Here is an 18,536-nt window from a genome sequence, read left to right as displayed (position 1 = left end):
ATGACCAACCTAGATAGAATATTCAAAAGCAGAGACATTACTTTGCCAACAAAGGTCCGTGTAGTCAAGGCTATGGTTTTTCCAGTGGTCATGTATGGATGTGAGAGTTGGACCGTGAAGAAAGCTGAGCACCGAAGAATTGATGCTTTTGAACTGCGGTATTGGAGAAGACTCTTGAGAGTCCCTTGGACTGCAAGGAGATCCAACCTGGGTGTCCATTCTAAAGGAGATCAGTCCTGGGTGTTCTTTGGAAGGAATGATGCGAAAGCTGAAACTCCAATATTTTGGCCACGTCATGTGAAGAACTGACTTATTGGAAAAGACTCTGATGCTGGGAGGGATTGGGGGCAGGAGGAGAAGGGGACGACAGAGGAAGAGATGGCTGGATGGCATCACTGACTTGATGGACGTGAGTCTCAGTGAACTCCAGGAGTTGGTGATGGACAGGGAGGCCTGGCATGCTGCAATTCATGGGGTTGCAAAGAGTCAGACACGACTGAGCAACTGAACTGAGCTGAACTGAACTGAAAAAGTAAGGCAAGTTAAGGGGAAAGGGAGCACTGACTATTGGGAGGAATGCTGGATTTTCTAAATAATCAGTAGTCAGCCAAGGAGGTTTTACTGACAATATTTGAAGATGAAAGTCATGTGGATATTTGAGAAAGAGTATATACGCAGAGAGAAAAGCAGGAGAAAACTCTAAAATTGGAAAACTCAGAAAAGCTGTGGCCAGACCAGAATGAGCTATGAAGAGAGTGGTAAGGATAAAGTCAGATGGTGGCCTTCACTCTGAAACGATGAGTGAACAGCCTAAGTCTACTATACAAGGAACTAGAAAAAAAGAACAAATTAAGCCCAAAGTTAGCAGAAGCAAGGCAATAACAAAGATCAGAGCAGAAATTAATGAAATAGAGACCATAAAAAACAATCAAAAAGATCATTAAAATTAAGAGCTGATTTTTTTTTTTGAAAAGGTAAAGAAAATTTATGAACTTTTAGTCAGACAAACTTTGAAAAACTGGAAGAGGACAAGGACTCAGAATCAGAATCACAAAAAACAGGAGAAGTTAAAACTGATAGCCCAGAGATACAAAATATCATGATAGACCATTTAAAAAAAGTTACGTGCCCAAAACTGGATAATGTAGACCTGGATAAATTCCCAGAAACAGAAAACTTCTAGAAAGACTGAATCATAAAGAAACAGAATATGAAAGCTCAATAGTGAGTTAGGAGATTGAATCAGCATTCAAGTAGGTCAACAAACAAAAGTCCAGGACCAGACTACTTCCCTGGTGAATTCTACCAAATATTTAAAGAACAACAACACCCACTTCATCAATGGACAGTTCATACAGGCAAAAAAATCAATAAAGTAGCTTTAAATAATATATTTCACCCAAACAATACCTATAGAACATTCCATCTAAAAAGAGCAGGATACACCTTCTTAAGTGCATGTGGAACTTCCTCCAGAGTAGATCACACTCTAGGCCACAAACAAGTCTCAAAAAATTTAGGAAGGCTGGAATTATATCAAGCATCTTTTCCAACCACGATGTTATGTAAGCAGAACTGAAAATAGGAACACAACTTTATAAATCTATGGGACAAGGCTTTCCTGGTGGCTCAGTGGTAAAAAATATGTCTGCCAGTGCAGGAGACATGGGCTTAATCCCTGATCCAAGAAGATATCACATTGCAGGGGGCAATTAAGCCCACTTGCCACAAATACTAAGCCTGTGCTCTAGATCCTAGGAGCTGCAACTACTGAAGCCTGCATGCCCGAGAGCCTGTGTTCTGCAAAGAGAAGTAACTGCAATGAGAAGCTCAGGAACCACAACTACAGAGTAGCCCCATGAGCCACAACTAGAGAAAACCCCGTGCAGTGATGAAGACCTACTACAGCCAAAAATAATTAAATAATAAACAAATAAATCTGTGGGACACAGCAAAAGTGGTTCTAAGAGGGAAGCTTATAGTGATACAGGCCTACCTCAAGAAACAAGTAAATCTCAAACAACCTATCTTTCCATATAAATAAATTAGAAAAAGAAAAGCAAATCAAGCCCAAATTCAGCAGAAGGAAAGAAATAAGGATCAGAGAGGAAATAAAGATTAAAAATTAAATCAATAGATCAATGAAATTGAGTTGTTTTTTAAAAAATTTTAACTTCAGCCAGACTCATCAAGAAAAAAAAGAGAGGGTCCAAATTAAATAAAGTTAGAAATGAATGAAGGGAAGTTATAACCTCTATCACAGAAATATAATCATATGAGAATATTATGAACAGTTATATGCCAATAAACTGAACAACCTAGAAGAAAGGGAAACAGTCTTAGAAACATTTAATCTTCCAAGACTGAATCAGGAAGAAGAAAATCTGAATGATCATTTACTAGTAATAAAGTTGAATCAGTAATCAAAATCTCTCAATAAATAGGACAGACCTCTTCACAAGGGAATTCTATCATATGTTGAAAGAAGAGATCTTTCTTAAACTATTCCAAAAAAATTGAAGAGGAGGGGTTACTTCCAAACTCTTCTACAAGGCCAGCATTACTGTGATATGAAAACCAGACAAAGCAATAAAAAAAAAGAAGAAAAAGAATACTACATAACAAAATCCTTGATGAACATATATGCAAAAATCCTCAACAAAATATTAGCAAATCAAGTTCAACAATACATACAAAGGATCATATATCATGACTGAGTGGGATTTATTCAGGAATACCTGGATGATTTAATAACCAGAAATCAGTCAATGTGATATACCACATTAATGAAAGAAGTATGAGAATTACATGATAAATCTTAATAGATGCAGAAAAGCCTTTGATAAAACTCAACATCCATTGAAGATTAAAGATCTTATCAAAGTTGGTATAGATGGCACATGCCACAAAATAATAAAGGATATTTATGACAAACCCACAGCTAACATCATTTTCACTGGTGAGAAGGACAAAGATGTCCACTCTTGTCACTTTTATTCATCAGTCTTGATAGCCGGAGTCACAGGAATAGACAAAGAAAGGAAAATAAAAAGCATCCAAACTGGAAAGAAAGAGGTAAAACTGTCACTATCTGGAAGTGACATGATGGGATATATTAAAAACAAACTGAAGATTCCACCAAAAAATTATTAGAATTAATAAGTGAATTCAATTCAGTGAAGTTGTAAGATACAATAATTACAGAAATCTGCCAAGCTTTTATCCATTAATAATGAACTATCACAAACAGAAATCAAGAAAGTAATCCCACATGTGATAAAGTAAAAAAGAATAAAATGCCTAGGAATAAATTTAACTAAGAATGTAAATACTAAAAGACATTGATGAAGGAGATTGAAGACAATAGAAATACCCTATGTTCATGGATTGGAAGAATTAACATTGTTAAAATGTCCATACTACCCAAAGCAATTTACAAATTTAATGCAATTTCCTATCAAATACTCATGATATTATTCACAGAACTAGAACAAATAATCCTAAGATTTGTATGGAACCAGAAAAGACCTTGACTAGCCAAAACAATCTTGAGAAAATAGAACAAAGCTGGAAGTATCATACGCCCCAACTTCAGACTATACTGCAAAGCTACAATAATCAAAACAACAAGATACTGGCACAAAAACAAATATATAGATCAATGGAACAGAAGAGGACTCGGAAATAAGTCTATATTTATAAGGTCAACTAATCTATGATGAAGAGGCAAAAATGTACAATCTGGAAAAGAGAGTGTCTTCAATAACTGGTTTGGAGACAACCAGAGAATTTCATGTAAAAGAATGAAACTAGAACATTTTCTCACACCACACACAATAATAAACTCAAAATGTATTAATGACCTAAACCATAAACTCCTAAAAGGAAACAAATAGTAAGCTCTTTGACATTGGTCTTAGCAATATTTTTTGGATCTGTTTGCTCAAGGAAGGGAAACAAAAGCAAAAATAAGCAAATGGCTTTTGCAAAGCAAAGAAAACCATGAAAAAAATGAAAAGTTAACCTACTTTTTCCAAAATGTTGGGAGAAGATATCTGCAAACAATTTGATAAGGGGTTAATATCCAAAGTATTTAAATAACTCATAAGTTAATATCAAAAATAAAAGCAATAGAATTTAAAAATGGGCTGAGGACCTGAATAGGCATTTTCCCCAAAGAATACAGATTACAGGCACACGAAAAGATGATCACCATCACTAATCATTAGAGAAATGCAAATCAAAACCATACTAAGATATCGCCTCATATCTGTCAAAATGACTATTACAGAAAGAGAACAAGTGTTAGCGAGGATGTGGAGAAAACGGAGCCCTTGTGCACTGTTGGTAGGAATGTAATTTGCTGCAGTCACTATGGAAAAGAGTATGAAGAATCTTTTAAAAATTAAAAATAGAACTACAATATGATCCAGCAATTCCCTTCCTGGGTTTTTATCTGAAAAAAAAATACTAATTTAAAAAAATACAGACGCATATTTCTTACAGCATTTTTTACAATAGCCAAGCTATGGAAGCAACTTAAAGGCCCACTGATAGATAGATATACCCACCAACCCACCCACTTAAATACTCAGCCATAAAAAAATGAACCTAGAGCCTCTTATACAGAGTAAAATATGTCAAAAAGAGGAAAAAAATAACATATATCAACACATATATATGGAATCTAGAAAAGGAATGGTGACATGGATGTAGAGAACAAATGTAGACACAGAAGGGCAAGGAGAGGATGAGATGAATTGAGAAAGTAGCATTAATATATATGTATACTTTCATATGTAAAATAGCTAGTGGGAAGTTGCTATATAACACAGAGAGCCCAGCCTGATGCTCTGTGATAACTTAGACTGGTCGGATGCGGGGAGGGGAGGGAGGTATAACAGGGAGGGGATATATATATAATTATGACTGATTCATGTTGCTGTATGGTAGAAATCAACACAACATTGTAAACCAATTTTTCTCCAATTAAAAAATAAATAAACTAATGAAATTTTGCCATTTTCAATGTGAATGGACCTAGAAGGTGTAATGCTTAGAAAAAATAAGAGAAAAATACTGTATGTTTTCACTTAAAAAATAAAACAAACAATTATAATGAAACAGAAACAGACTCACAGATACAGAGGATAAATTAGTGGTTACTAGAGAAGAGAAGGGTGGTGGGAGGGTCAAAACAGATGAAAGAGATTAAGAGATACAAACTACTAGGTATAAAACAAATGTTAGAGGATGTAATGTACATCACAGGGAATATAATAAATATTTAATAACTTTCTCTTGAATGTAACATATTAAAATATTGAATTAATATGTTGTACACCTGAAACTAATATTGTAAGTCAAATAGACTTAAATTTAAAAAAAATTTTTAATGAATTAACAACAATCCTTCTCAAACACTTTCAAAAAATTGATGCAGATAGGACACTTCCAAATTTATTTTACAAGGCTAGCATTACCCTGAAACCAAACCAGATAATGACACTACAAGAATTACTGGGCAATATCCTGATGTACATAGATGCAAAAACCCTCAACAAAATATTAACAGATCAAAGTTAACAATAAATTAAAATAATTATATAGAATGATTAGGTTGGATTTATTCTAGTGATGCAAAGATGGTTTAACACCTTCAAACTAAATTAATATGCTATTCCACATTAACAAAATAAAGGGTTAAAATCACATGTTCATCTCAACAGACGCCAGGAAGACATTTGACAAAATTCAACATCCATTCTGATAAAAAACTGATTAAAAAAAAAAACACCTCTCAACAAAGTAGGTATAGAGGGAATGTACCTCAACTTAATAAAGGCAGTATATATAACAAAACACATACTCAATGATGAAAAGTTGAAAACTTTTCTTCTAAGATCAGAAACAAAACAAGGATGTCCACTCACCACCTTTTTCAACATAGTATTGGAAGCCCAAGCATTGGAAGCCCAAGCCAGAGCAATTAGGAAAGAAAAAAAATAATGAGTATCCAAATGGGAAAGAGGTTAAATAGTCACCATTTGCAGATGACAGTGTATTTTCTCTAGCAAACCCTAAAAGTGATACCAAAAGACCTTAGAATAAAAGAATTCAGTAAAGTTGCAGGATACAAAAAATCAACAGAAAAATCATTTGCATTGCTATTTACTGAGCTATTGGAAAGAGAAAAGAAGAAAAATATCTCATTTACATTACTATTTACACTACCATCAAAAATAATAAAATACCTAGGAAAAAATATAACTAAAGAGGTGAAAGACCAATACATTGAAAACTATAAAACACCAGTGAAAGAAATTGAAGATACAAATAAATGGAAAAAATATTCTGTGCTCATGTATTGAAAGAATATTGTTGAAATGTTCATGTTACTCAAAGCAGACTATAAATTCAATCAATTCCTATCAAAATTCCAATGGCATTCTTCACAGATGCAGAAAAATATAACCCTAAAATTGGTATGGAATCACAAAAGAGTATTAATAGCCAAAACAATCTTGACAGAGATGAACAAAGTTGAAGGCATCAAAATTCTGATTTCACATTATATTACAAAGCTATGGTAATCAAAACCAGAGGGTACTGGCAAAAAAAATCTAGACACAGATTAATGGAACAGAATAGAGAACCCAGAGATAAAAGCATGCATATATGGTCAATAAATTTATGGCAAAGGAGATAAGAATATACTAATACAATGAGGAAAAGACAGCCTCTTCAATAAATAAGGCTGAGAAAACTAGATATCCACATGCAAAAGAAACAGAACCCCTGTCTTATACCATATACAAAACTAACTCAAAATGAATTAAAGAATTGACTGTCAGACCTGAAACAGCAAGACTCCTAGAAGAAAACATAGATGGTAAGCTCCTTGTTGTCAGTCTCGGCAATGCTTTTTTGACTGGACACCAACAAATCCATAAATTAACAAGGGGCAGTAGATAAACCAAGAAAGCACCGCACAGCAAAAGAACCCAACAACAAAATGAAAAGGAACCTATGGAATTAGTCAAAATATTTTTCAATCATATATCTGACAAAGGATTAACATCCAAGTATTAAAAACAACTCATACAACTTGAGAGCAAAAAATAATATGACTTAAGTGGGCAGATCTAAATAGAAATTTTTTGAAAGAAGATATACAGATGGGCCAACAGATACATGAAAAGTATTTAATACCACTAATTACAAGGGAAATGCAAATCAAAACCACAATGTGGTATCACTTTGTACCTGTTAGAATAGCTATAATAATTTTTAAAAAGTATTGGCAAAGATGTGGAGAAAAGGAAACCTCATATACTGTTGATATGAATGTAAATCTGTAGAGCCACTACAGAAAGCACTATGGAGGTTCCTCAAAAAATTAAAAATATAACTGCCATATGATCCAGTAATCCTACTTCTGTGTGTTTATCTGAAGGAAAGAAAACACTAACTCAAAATGATATCTGTACGCCATGTTCACCTCAGCATTATTTACAATAGCTCAAAAGGAAGCAACTAAGTGTCTATAGATGGATGAATAGGTAAAGAATATGTAAAGTGTGTATGTATACGTATATATAAATATATTTTGTGTATGTATTATAATATAAATACATATAATACACACTTCACAGGCATGTATACACACAGTGGAATCTTAATCAGCCCTACAAAGAAAATCCCATCATTGGCAAGAACATGGATGGACCTTGAGGGCACTCTGCTAAGAGTAGTGCCAGGCAGAGTAAGACAAATGTCCTACAATCTCACTTATACGTGGAATCTAAAAACTAAAACAAAAGCGAACTTATGGATACAAAGAACAGAATAGTGGTTGCCAGAGGCAGGGGTTAGACAGGGGTGAAATGGGGAAGCGACTCAAAAAGTACAAACTTCCAGTACAAAATAAATAAGTCTTGGAGATATGGTGTACAGCATGGTGACTAGAGTTAATAAAACAGTATTGTATATTTGAAAGTTTCTAGAAGAACATACGGAGAAGGCAATGGCACGCCACTCCAGCACTCTTGCCTGGAAAACCCCATGGACGGAGGAGCCTGGTGGGCTGCAGTCCATGCGGTCGCTAAGAGTTGGACACAACTGAGAGACTTCACTTTCACGTTTCACTTTCATGCATTGGAGAAGGAAATGGCAACCCTCTCCAGTGTTCTTGCCTGGAGAATCCCGGGGACGGGGGAGCCTGGTGGGCTGCCGTCTGTGGGGTCACACAGTCAGACACGACTGAAGTGACTTAGCAGCAGCAGAAGAACATATCTTAAAAGTCCTTATCATAAAAATGAAAAAAGTTGTAGTTGTGATGTAATGGATAACTAGGTTTATTGTGGTAATCATTTTATAATATAGACATATATTAAATCATTATGTTAACATAATGAAACCAATATAACACTACAATGAAATTAATATAACACTATAATGTCAATTATATCTCAATTTTAAGATATTCGAACAGGAAAGGACATAGTAAAATTATCTTTGTGTGTGGATGATATGATATTATATATAGATATATTATATATAGATATGATATGATATTATATATAGAAAAATCCTAGAAACTCCACCAAAAACTGCTATAATTGATTTTAAAAATCAATAAAGTTTCAAGATACAAAAATAAACAAACATATAGTAGACAGTTGTGTTTCTATACTTTAACAATAAAATATATGAAAAATAAAACCATTAATTTGCAATAGTATCAAAAACAATAAAATACTTAGGTGCAAACTTAAACCAGGTAATGAAAGATGCACAATGCAAACTATAAGATAATGATAAAAGAAATTAAAGAACACAAACAATTGGAAAGATATCCATGTTCATGGATCAGAAGAATTAATATTGTTAAAACATCCCTGTTACCCAAAGCCATCAATGCAATCCCTATGAAAATTCCAATGGCATTTTTAACAGAAACAGAAAAAGCAATCTTACAATTTGCATGGAACCACATAAGGCTCCAAATAGCCAACACAATCCTGAGAAAGAACAAAGCCAGAAACAGCACACTCCTGGTATCAAATTACACCACAAAGCTATAGAAATCAAGATAGTATGGTACTGGCATAATGCACAAGGGCCAATTCAACAGAATCAAGAGCCCAGAAATGAACCCCCCACATATAAAGTGAACTAATATTTGACAAAGGAACTAAGAATACTTAACATGGAAAAGACAGTCTCTTTAATAAATGATGCTGGGAAAACTGGATAACCACATGCAAAAGAAAAAGAAAATATCCCCCAATGTTAGACCAGTCAGAAAAAAAAAAAATAGCTCAAATGAATTAAATATTTAAACTTAAAACCGGAAAACATTATACCCATAAAGAAAACATAGGAAGAAAACTCTCTGACATTGTTCTTGGCAGTGATTTCCTGGATAAGACAGCAAAAGCAAAAACAAGTGTGACTACAAGAAACTAAAAAGCTTCTGCACAGCAAAAGAAACAACGAAATAAGAAGACAATGTATGGAATGAGAAAATATTCGAAAATCATACATCTGATAAACAGTTAATATCCATAAATGGTAGACTCTCCTTCTCTATGGGGTTCTAAGACCTCCAGTGAATGCCTTAAACTGGATAGTACCAAACACTGTATATACTATGTGGTTTTCCTACACGTATAAATCTATGATAAAAGCTTAATTTATAAATTAGGCACAATAAGAGATTAAAAACAACTAATAATACAACAGAACCGTAACAATATACTGGAATAGAAGTTGTGTAAATATGGTCTCTCTCTCGCCCTTTCTCTTATTGTACTGTACTCACCCTTCTTGTAATGACGTGAGATGACAAAAAGTGTGTGTGTGTGATGAGATGAAGTGAGGTGAAGGACCCGGGCACTGTAACCTAGTGCTAGGTTGCTACTGGCCTGACAATTCATGAGACGACCATCTGCTTTAGGGAACCCTGGATCACTGAACCTCAACAATGTCAATTGTTGGGGATCCTGGGAAGGACGCAGCAGTGAGATTTTATCATGCGACTCAGAACGGTACACGATTTAAAATTTATGAATTATTTACTTCTGGAGTTTTCAACCAATATTTTGGACTATGGTTGATGGCAGGTAACTGAAACCACAGAAAGTGAAACCACAGACAAGGGGGACTTCTGTATGTGAAGGACTCACACAACTCAATAGCAGGCCAAACAAACAAATAAACAAAAATGAAAACAAAAATCTGAACAACCTGATGGGAAAACAGGCAGACACACTGAGTAAACAGTTTTCCAAAGAAGACACAGAGGTCCAGCAGGTACAGAGAAAAGTGCTTGACATCACTCGTCACCAGGGAAATGCAAATCAAAACCACAATAAGATGATCACATCATACCTGTTAGAATGTCTATCATCAAAATACAAGAGAACAAGTGTTGGTAAGGGGGTGGAGAGAGGAACCCTTGTGCACTTTGGTAGGGATGTAAATTGGTACAGCCTCTATGGAAAACAGCAAGGAAGTTTCTCAACAATTGAAAAAGGAACTACTATACGACCCAGACATCCACTTCTGGGTATGTCTCCAAAGGAACTGAAATCAGGGTCTTGCAGAGATGTCTGCATTCCTGTTTTCACTGCAACATTACTCACAATAGCCAAGATACAGAAACAACCTAAGAGTCTGTCAATGGATGAATGGATAAAGTAGATGTGGTTTAGATACTTAGTAGATATTATTCAGCCATGAGAAAGAAGAAGGGAATCCTGCCGCTTGCAACTTGGATGAACCTTGAAGGCATTGTGCTAAGTAAGACAGATAAAGACAAATACTGTATGATCTCACTTATATGCAGAATCTAAAAAAGTCAAAGTAAGTAACAGAAAGTAGAACGGTGGTCATTGGTCAAAGGGTACAAACTTCCAGTTAAATGACTGACATCTGTAGGCATCTAATGTACAGAATAGTGATTTTAGCTAATAGTGCTTTATTATACACTTGAATGTTGCTAAGAAAATAGATCTTAAGTGTTCTCAACAACAACAACAAAAGAAATAACTGTATGACAGTTTGGAGGTGTTATATAAGCCTGTGGTGGTAATGATTTTGCAATACATAAATGAATCAAATCAACCTGTTGCACACCTTAAACTTACACAATGTTTTGTGTCAAGAGAGCCAAATAAAGCTGGGGGAAAAGGTAAAGATGGAAACAAGGAAATGAGGCAGAAGAAGGCCACTGTAATAAGCCAAGTAAGAGACCAGGGTGATAGACGTTATGACAAGTGGCTGAATCAAGGATGTGGGTATGAAAAAAGAGTGACCTCAAAGTTTTTGACTTAGGCAATTCAAAGATTAAAACTGTCATTTACTCAGGAGGAAAAAGTGAAATTCAGATGGGAGGACTACAGAAAGAAAAGGTTGGGGGTCTGGGGAAGAGTTAGGAGTCCAGTTTCAAAGATGTTGAGTTTAAGATACCAAACAGATATTCAAGTGGAGGTTTGGGGGAAAGTCAACTGGAAATAAAACCTGGAGTCCAGGAACAAGTGTGACTGGAGATTCAAATGTGGGAATCATCAGCATGAGATGATGTTAAAACCATTAGACTAGATAAAATCGCCTAAGGAGGAGTATAGATAGAAAAGATACTCAAGGAGGGAGCCGTGGCTCATTCTAACATTCAGAAACTGAGATGTGGAAAAGAAATCTGCAAAAGAGACTGAAAAAGAGTTGTTAATGAAATAGGAGGCATGGGGGTGAGATGGAAACAAATCACGTAAAGAAAGATTATGCTCAACATTCACAGGAGTTGTTTTGAGGGAATGGCACAGGCCAAAAGCTAACTAGACAGAGTCAAGAAGTGGAGAAGAGGCGGGGAAGGGGAGGTGGGGACATTGGGAGTTTGGGGTTGGCAGGTGCGAACTCTTATATTTAGGGTAGATATACAACAGGTCCTACTGTATACAGCACATAGAAATATAATATCCTGTGACAAACCATAATAGAAAAGGATATAAGAAAAGAATGTATATATGTGTACAACTGAGTTACTTTGCTGTACAACAGATATTGGCACAACATTATAAATCAACTGTACTTCAATTTTTAAAAATTAGATAAATTTTTTTAAAAAAGAAGTAGAGAAGAGGGAGTTTCAGACAGTGGTTCTTTCAAGGAGTTTTGCTGTGAAGAGAGAAGAGAAATGAGGGGGTGTCTGGAGAGCAGGTGGAAGCAAGGTGACGCTGGGATACCACAGCTCTCTGTATGCAGACAGTAATGGTCCAGAGAGAAGGGAAACTGATGATGCAGGAGAAAGACTGAGGGGAAAACTCTGGACTGACATACTTGAGGTGGCAAGAGATTTCTTTAAATTAAAAAAAAAATGCTGAAGAAACTGAGGCCTAGGGTGGTAAAGCAAGTTGGCTGAAGTCACAAGGCAGCAAGGGGAGGACCCAGGCCTCTGCTATGTCTTGCAAGAGGTTTCCCATCTGATCACACAAGTGCGGGCCCCGGGACTAAAGCCAGAGAGACAGGGAGGTAAAAGCCCACTGACTTGATAGACTCCTTTGCTGTATTAAATAAATGCCATTTAATGACAAATATATGTCCCATTTCTAACTAAAGTGGTGCCTTTTCTTAAGCAGAGTGCTGGTAGGTCTTTCATATATAAAGCTCATAACTAATGATAAAAAATTAATGTAGTAACAGCTCATGCCTCAAATGTTCATTTGTAAATCACAAGTAGGAAAATTTCTCTCCTACTCCAAATGTGTGCAGGCAGTTTCTTAACAAGGAAGCATTATCATCTAGACACATTATAAAGACACAAACACTCTAGTCCAAGTTAGCATAGAACTTGGATAAGAACAATCTTTGCCGAGGCTTATTCCTGTTTCTTTCCTCTTCTTCTTCTTCTTTTTTTTTAAGAATACAAAGCCTTTGACTGTGTGGATCACAATAAACTGTGGAAAATTCTGAAGGAGATGGGGATACCAGACCACCTGACCCGCCTCTTGAGAAACCTGTATGCAATTCAGGAAGCAACTGTTAGAACTGGGCATGGAACAACAGACTGGTTCCAAACAGGAAAAGGAGTGCGTCAAGGCTGTATATTGTCACCCTGCTTATTTAACTTCTATGCAGAGTACATCATGAGAAACACTGGACTGGAAGAAACACAAGCTGGAATAAAGATTACGAGGAGAAATATCAATAACCTCAGATATGCAGATGACACCACCCTTATGGCAGAAAGTGAAGAGGAACTAAAAAGCCTCTTGATGAAAGTGAAAGAGGAGAGTGAAAAAGTTGGCTTAAAGCTCAACATTCAGAAAACTAAGATCATGGCATCTGGTCCCATCACTTCATGGGAAATAGATGGGGAAACAGTGAAAACAGTGTCAGACTTTATTATGGGGGGCTCCAAAATCACTGCAGATGGTGACTGCAGCTATGAAATTAAAAGATGCTTACTCCTTGGAAGGAAAGTTATGACCAACCTAGATAGCATATTCAAAAGCAGAGACATTACTTTGCCAACAAAGGTCCGTCTAGTCAAGGCTATGGTTTTTCCAGTAGTCATGTATGGATGTGAGTTGGAGTACAAAGAAAGCTAACTGCTGAAGAATTGATGCTTTTGAACTCTGATGTTGGAGAAGACTCTTGAGAGTCCCTTAGACTGCAAGGAGATCCAACCAGTCCATCCTAAAGGAGATCAGTCCTGGGTGTTCACTGGAAGGACCGACGTTAAAGCTGAAACTCCAATAGTTTGGCCACCTGATGTGAAGACCTGACTCATCTGAAAAGACCCTGATGCTGGGAAAGATTGAGGGCAGGAGGAGAAGGGGACGACAGAGGACGAGATGGTTGGATAGCATCACTGACTCGATGCACATGGGTTTAGTAGACTCCGGCAGTTGGTGATGGACAGGGAGGCCTGACATGCTGCGGTTTGTGGGGTCACAAAGAGTCGGACACAACTGAGCAACTGAACTGAAACATTGTAAACCTCAGGAAGATAGACATTTGAGGGAGAAAATAATTGAGTGCATTTTTAATAAGGTCCACCTATGAAGTCAGATTGAACTGGGAGTTAAGTATAAACTTAATTCAGTTAGTTGGTTATTTCTTGGCCACTTCAATTGCAGTAACTCAGTTTATCTAATAATTATTATTAGATAATTATTAATTAAATTATCTAATCTCTTTAAGTTTTGTTTACACATCTGGTAAGTGAGGGATAACATTTGCTGCAAGGTTTCTGTGCAGATTAAATAAAATTATCTATATAAAATAATGTGCAGTGGAATGCCCAGAACATTCTGCTACACATGTAGCCTCTGTAGTCCACTTGCTTCCTTCTTGGGTTCCATTGCAGGCAGTGGGGCTGGTAGGAGGAAGGCCAGCATTCTGGCCCTGGCTCCTCTTCACTAGTAATAGCTAAGCAAGTACATGTCAAGTGCTGTTGAGCTACAGAAAAGCTACACAAGCATCTACCTTCAAAGACTTTAGCACAGAGTCAGGATGACAAGCTTTGAGAGCAGCACCTATGCCTGACCAGGTCCCTTCAGGGGGTCTCATTGCTCCCAGGATCAAGGTCAATCTCCTGGCCAGGGTTTACAGCATCCTTGGTGATGGCCCCAGGCTTCCGGTTCTGGTCACATTTCCTGCCCCTCCTCTGGCCCCTATCTTCAGTCCCAATTTACCCTTTAGACATATTGGCTCTCCTTAGTTCCCCACTGCAGCGATTCTTCAAGGAACATTTCCCAACGCCCAGTGCAGGTTAGCATCTCTCCCCTACAGCCCTGCCTCCCATCTCACACCACTCATCAGGCTATAATGGCTTGTTAGGTCCTCAGAAACAGGGCCAGGGGTCTCTAGAGGTCCTGGTTTTACTTCCCACCCCTCAATTCCCCACCTAGTGTCTGTCATATAGGAGGAATTCAAATGATACCGAATAACAATTTCCTAAAAGGATTTATTGTGAAGGTGTATCAATATAGAGTTGCAGAGGCTTGAAGCCGCATGAATGCTCTTGCTCTTAAGAGGTACAAAGCTCAAAGGAAGGAGACACAGACACTGAGCAGCCTAGGAGGGTGACACTTAAGCTACCTGGAAACATACAAGAGCTTTGCTGAGTAGCAAGCCAAGGGGAGATTCAACAGTAAATCCTTGAACTTGAAAGGGAAAAGAACAAAATGCAAAATGAAAGAATAACCTGAATCTACATAATAATCCAGTTTATCAAAATATATGTCCTGGGTACAAACTGTGTTCAGGGCAACTTGGAAGATAAATGAAAGCATATGAAAGAACCACCACCCTGGGAGGTGGCGTGAGCCTTAGTGTGAACAATGAAATAAAAGTGTGAAATAAGTAGTTGCCAAATACGAGATCAAACAAGCCTCTCGATTATTCAGAGGAACAAGAGGTCCGTGGGAGGGGCTGTTCCCAGAGGAAGCTGTGCACAAGAGGTGAGATCTGAGCTGGGCTTTGAAGGATGGAGGAGTTTGGTTAGGTAAATGTGTCTTAAGCACCCAGCCATGTCAGACTCTTTGCACCCCCATGGATGGTAGCCCACTAGGCTCCTCTGCCCATGGGATTTCCCAGGCAAGAATACTGCAGTAGGTTGCCATTCCCTGCTCCAGAGGATCTTCCCAGTGCAGGGATCAAACCCGTGTCTCCTGGATTGCCGGCATTTTCTTTACTGTCTGAGCCACCAGCGAACCCCAAATGGTTTTAGAAATGCTGTCTGACCAGCCCTCTTTAGCAAGCTCCCCCCACAAACTGTAAGATGAGACCTGTCTCCTCTGGACAGTTTTCTTTTACAGTTATCAAACGTCCAACGGCTGGGAGGCAAGGGGGTAAAGCAGACAAAATATTGGCTCTGAATAAACCTGAGTTTGATTCCTGGTTCTGTGCTTTTGGGCACAACTTCCTCATCTCTGTTAAGCAGCAGTAGTAGCAGGCCTCTCCCAACGGTGGTTGCAGGAACTGCATGAACTAAGCATGGGAATGTGTCCAGCAAGGCGCCCAGGGCACAAGAAGCCTGGCTCTTCCAGACAGTTCAGAGAGGCTGCAGGGAGCATGAATTTGTGCTTACCAGTTTAAAATCATTATCTTAGACAAGAGGAAGTGGAACAGAAAAGGGGAGAGGCCAGAGAGAGACACTTTTTAAAGAGTTAGATAAGCAGAGGAAATAAGAAAAGGCCACAAACATAAAACCCCAGAGAGTATATATCTTTAAAAGCAACAGAGAGATAAAGGGAAGTGTTGAACTGACAGAGGAAGCTGATGACACTGAGAGAGCTCACCCCAAAGGCTTGAAGGCTTGAATGAAAGAATTAGTAAAGAGACCTAAGACAGAAAGCATACATTTCACCCTCCAACCCAAACTGAGGAAGTGAAAAATCTAAACTAAGGGTTAAATGTTGACAAAAATCTGTAAAAATTAGCAAATAAAAAACTTTTTTTAAAATAAAAAAATTGTAGGGAAAAGGAGAACAGATATTTGAGGACAGGTCATGGTGAGTAGCAACGAAGAGGGGGTGTGAGTATAGGCTTTGCTGATGCTGGTGTGAGCGCTGTTCTTGCTTGCTGGTATCTTTCACAAATGAAACCAAAGACAGGAGTCAAAGCGAGCCTGGAGTATTTATGGTCTATGAAAATGGAGAAGGCCAAATGTTGGCCCAAAGAAAAGCTAACAAGGAAAAAAAAAATAATAACCCTTGCATCATTCTGAATGGTGTGTTAATAACAGCTGGGAAGTGAGCACACTAAATCCCGAGCTGGGAGAGTTTGCCTCTGGAGAGAAGTTGCACAGATGCAGCTCACCACTTGCCAGAGGAATCCAGTTCTCAACTGGGGCTGATTCAAGCCAAGGTCACGACCTCCTACATAGATATTGAGAACAGCTGGTGTGGAGTCGACCTCTAGCTGGGTCTCTGACCCGTGACTATTGGGACCCAATGAAACAGAACAGAGCTAGGAGACAATTCTTTCTGACTCTATCCCGAGGCTGAAATCTGTAACACACAGGCTGGGGGCCAAGTCTACCCTTCCTCTTCTCCTGGGGCTCTGGGTCCCTGAGTCAGCCTTGGTGGCAGGGTGGGCAAAGGACCCAAAGGGTCTGTGTATATGGGGTTCATGACAGCAAAAAGGTCCTGGGAAGCTGTACAATCACATAGAACAGATGGCTAAAAGACAGCCATCTCCAAATCAGAACCAGAACCATTTTTCCCCTGGTTTGACCCCATTGCATTTTGTTGCTAAGTCATGTCTGACTCTTTGCAACCCCATGGATTGCAGCACGCCAGGCTTCCCTGTCCTTCACCATATCCTGGATTTTGCTCAAACTCATGTCCATTGAGTCAGTGATGCCATCCAACCATCTCATCCCCTGTCGCCCCCTTCTTCTCCTACTCTCAATCTTTCCCAGCATTAGGGCTCTTCCAATGAGTCAACACTTTCTTAAAGACATCCTGTGTGGAAGAGGCAAATGAGGGTAGCGGTCAAGTTAAACATAGGCATGGTTGACTGCTAGGCCTGAGTTCAAATTGAGGGTTCCATCAATTATGAGCCTGTAATTAACTGCCAAGCTAGTTAACATCTCTATGTTTGAGTTTATCAGGGGGGGAAAGTGGGGGAAATGATACCTATACCTCAGAAACAGGGTTGAAGGGTTAAATAAGACTGTTCATGGATGTCAGTTCTCAGCAGTATCTGTCACTATGTCCTCAGCAAATAGTGGTTAGTATTCCATAAATCTTGATTTTTCCCTGGCATTGATTAATTTTAAACTAAAACTTTTAGTTTCAAAAGGTAACAAAGTTCTACTACAAATGCACTCAACAACATAGAGGAATCTCACAAAATGCTTAAAAAAAAAAAAAAAGCCGAAAACAAAAAAATGCTGGAAAAAAAGTCAAAGGTCTACTAGCACCCAAGAGAACACCCAGTTAAGAAAAAGACACGTTCACAGTGGTAGGACATTCTGTGCTGTTTCACTTGTCCTTGCCCTACCACCTCCCAGGAAAGGCGGGGTCCCTGGATGAGGCAGATTCTTCATCTGGAAAAGGTGGCATCCCAGTTTCCAATTCCCTCCTGTGTCCCATGTCACAGTAGACCTCACCTGCAACATTCTAGCCTCTCTGGGGTCCACCTGAACCCCCCATCTCTGTTTCATCTACCTTAAAGCTCAGCTGGGAGAAGGAATAGGAGGGGCTCACAAAAGTCACAAGGAGACAGAGACTAGTAGGTACTGGTGAAGACACACACAAAAGGCAATCAAAGGGCTTGCAGAGATGCTGGTGAGACTCCCCAGAGAAGTAAAACATTCAAGAGCAGCTGCGTGTGTGTGTGTGTGTTTGTGTGTGTGTGTGTGAGGGTAGGTATGTATGTGAAAAATCACGTTATGCATGGGCCCAGACAAAACTCATGCTTGGAAAAGATCTTAAGTTTTCAACTCAGGCTTATCCCAAGGCCCAGAGCACACTGAACTTAGCAAAGGATGACCACAGAACAGAGCCAGTCTACAGTGA

This window comes from Ovis canadensis, chromosome 6 (assembly GCF_042477335.2).
Source record: "Ovis canadensis isolate MfBH-ARS-UI-01 breed Bighorn chromosome 6, ARS-UI_OviCan_v2, whole genome shotgun sequence".
NCBI classification, from domain to species: domain Eukaryota; kingdom Metazoa; phylum Chordata; class Mammalia; order Artiodactyla; family Bovidae; genus Ovis; species Ovis canadensis.
Note: the sequence above shows the minus strand (reverse complement) of the source record.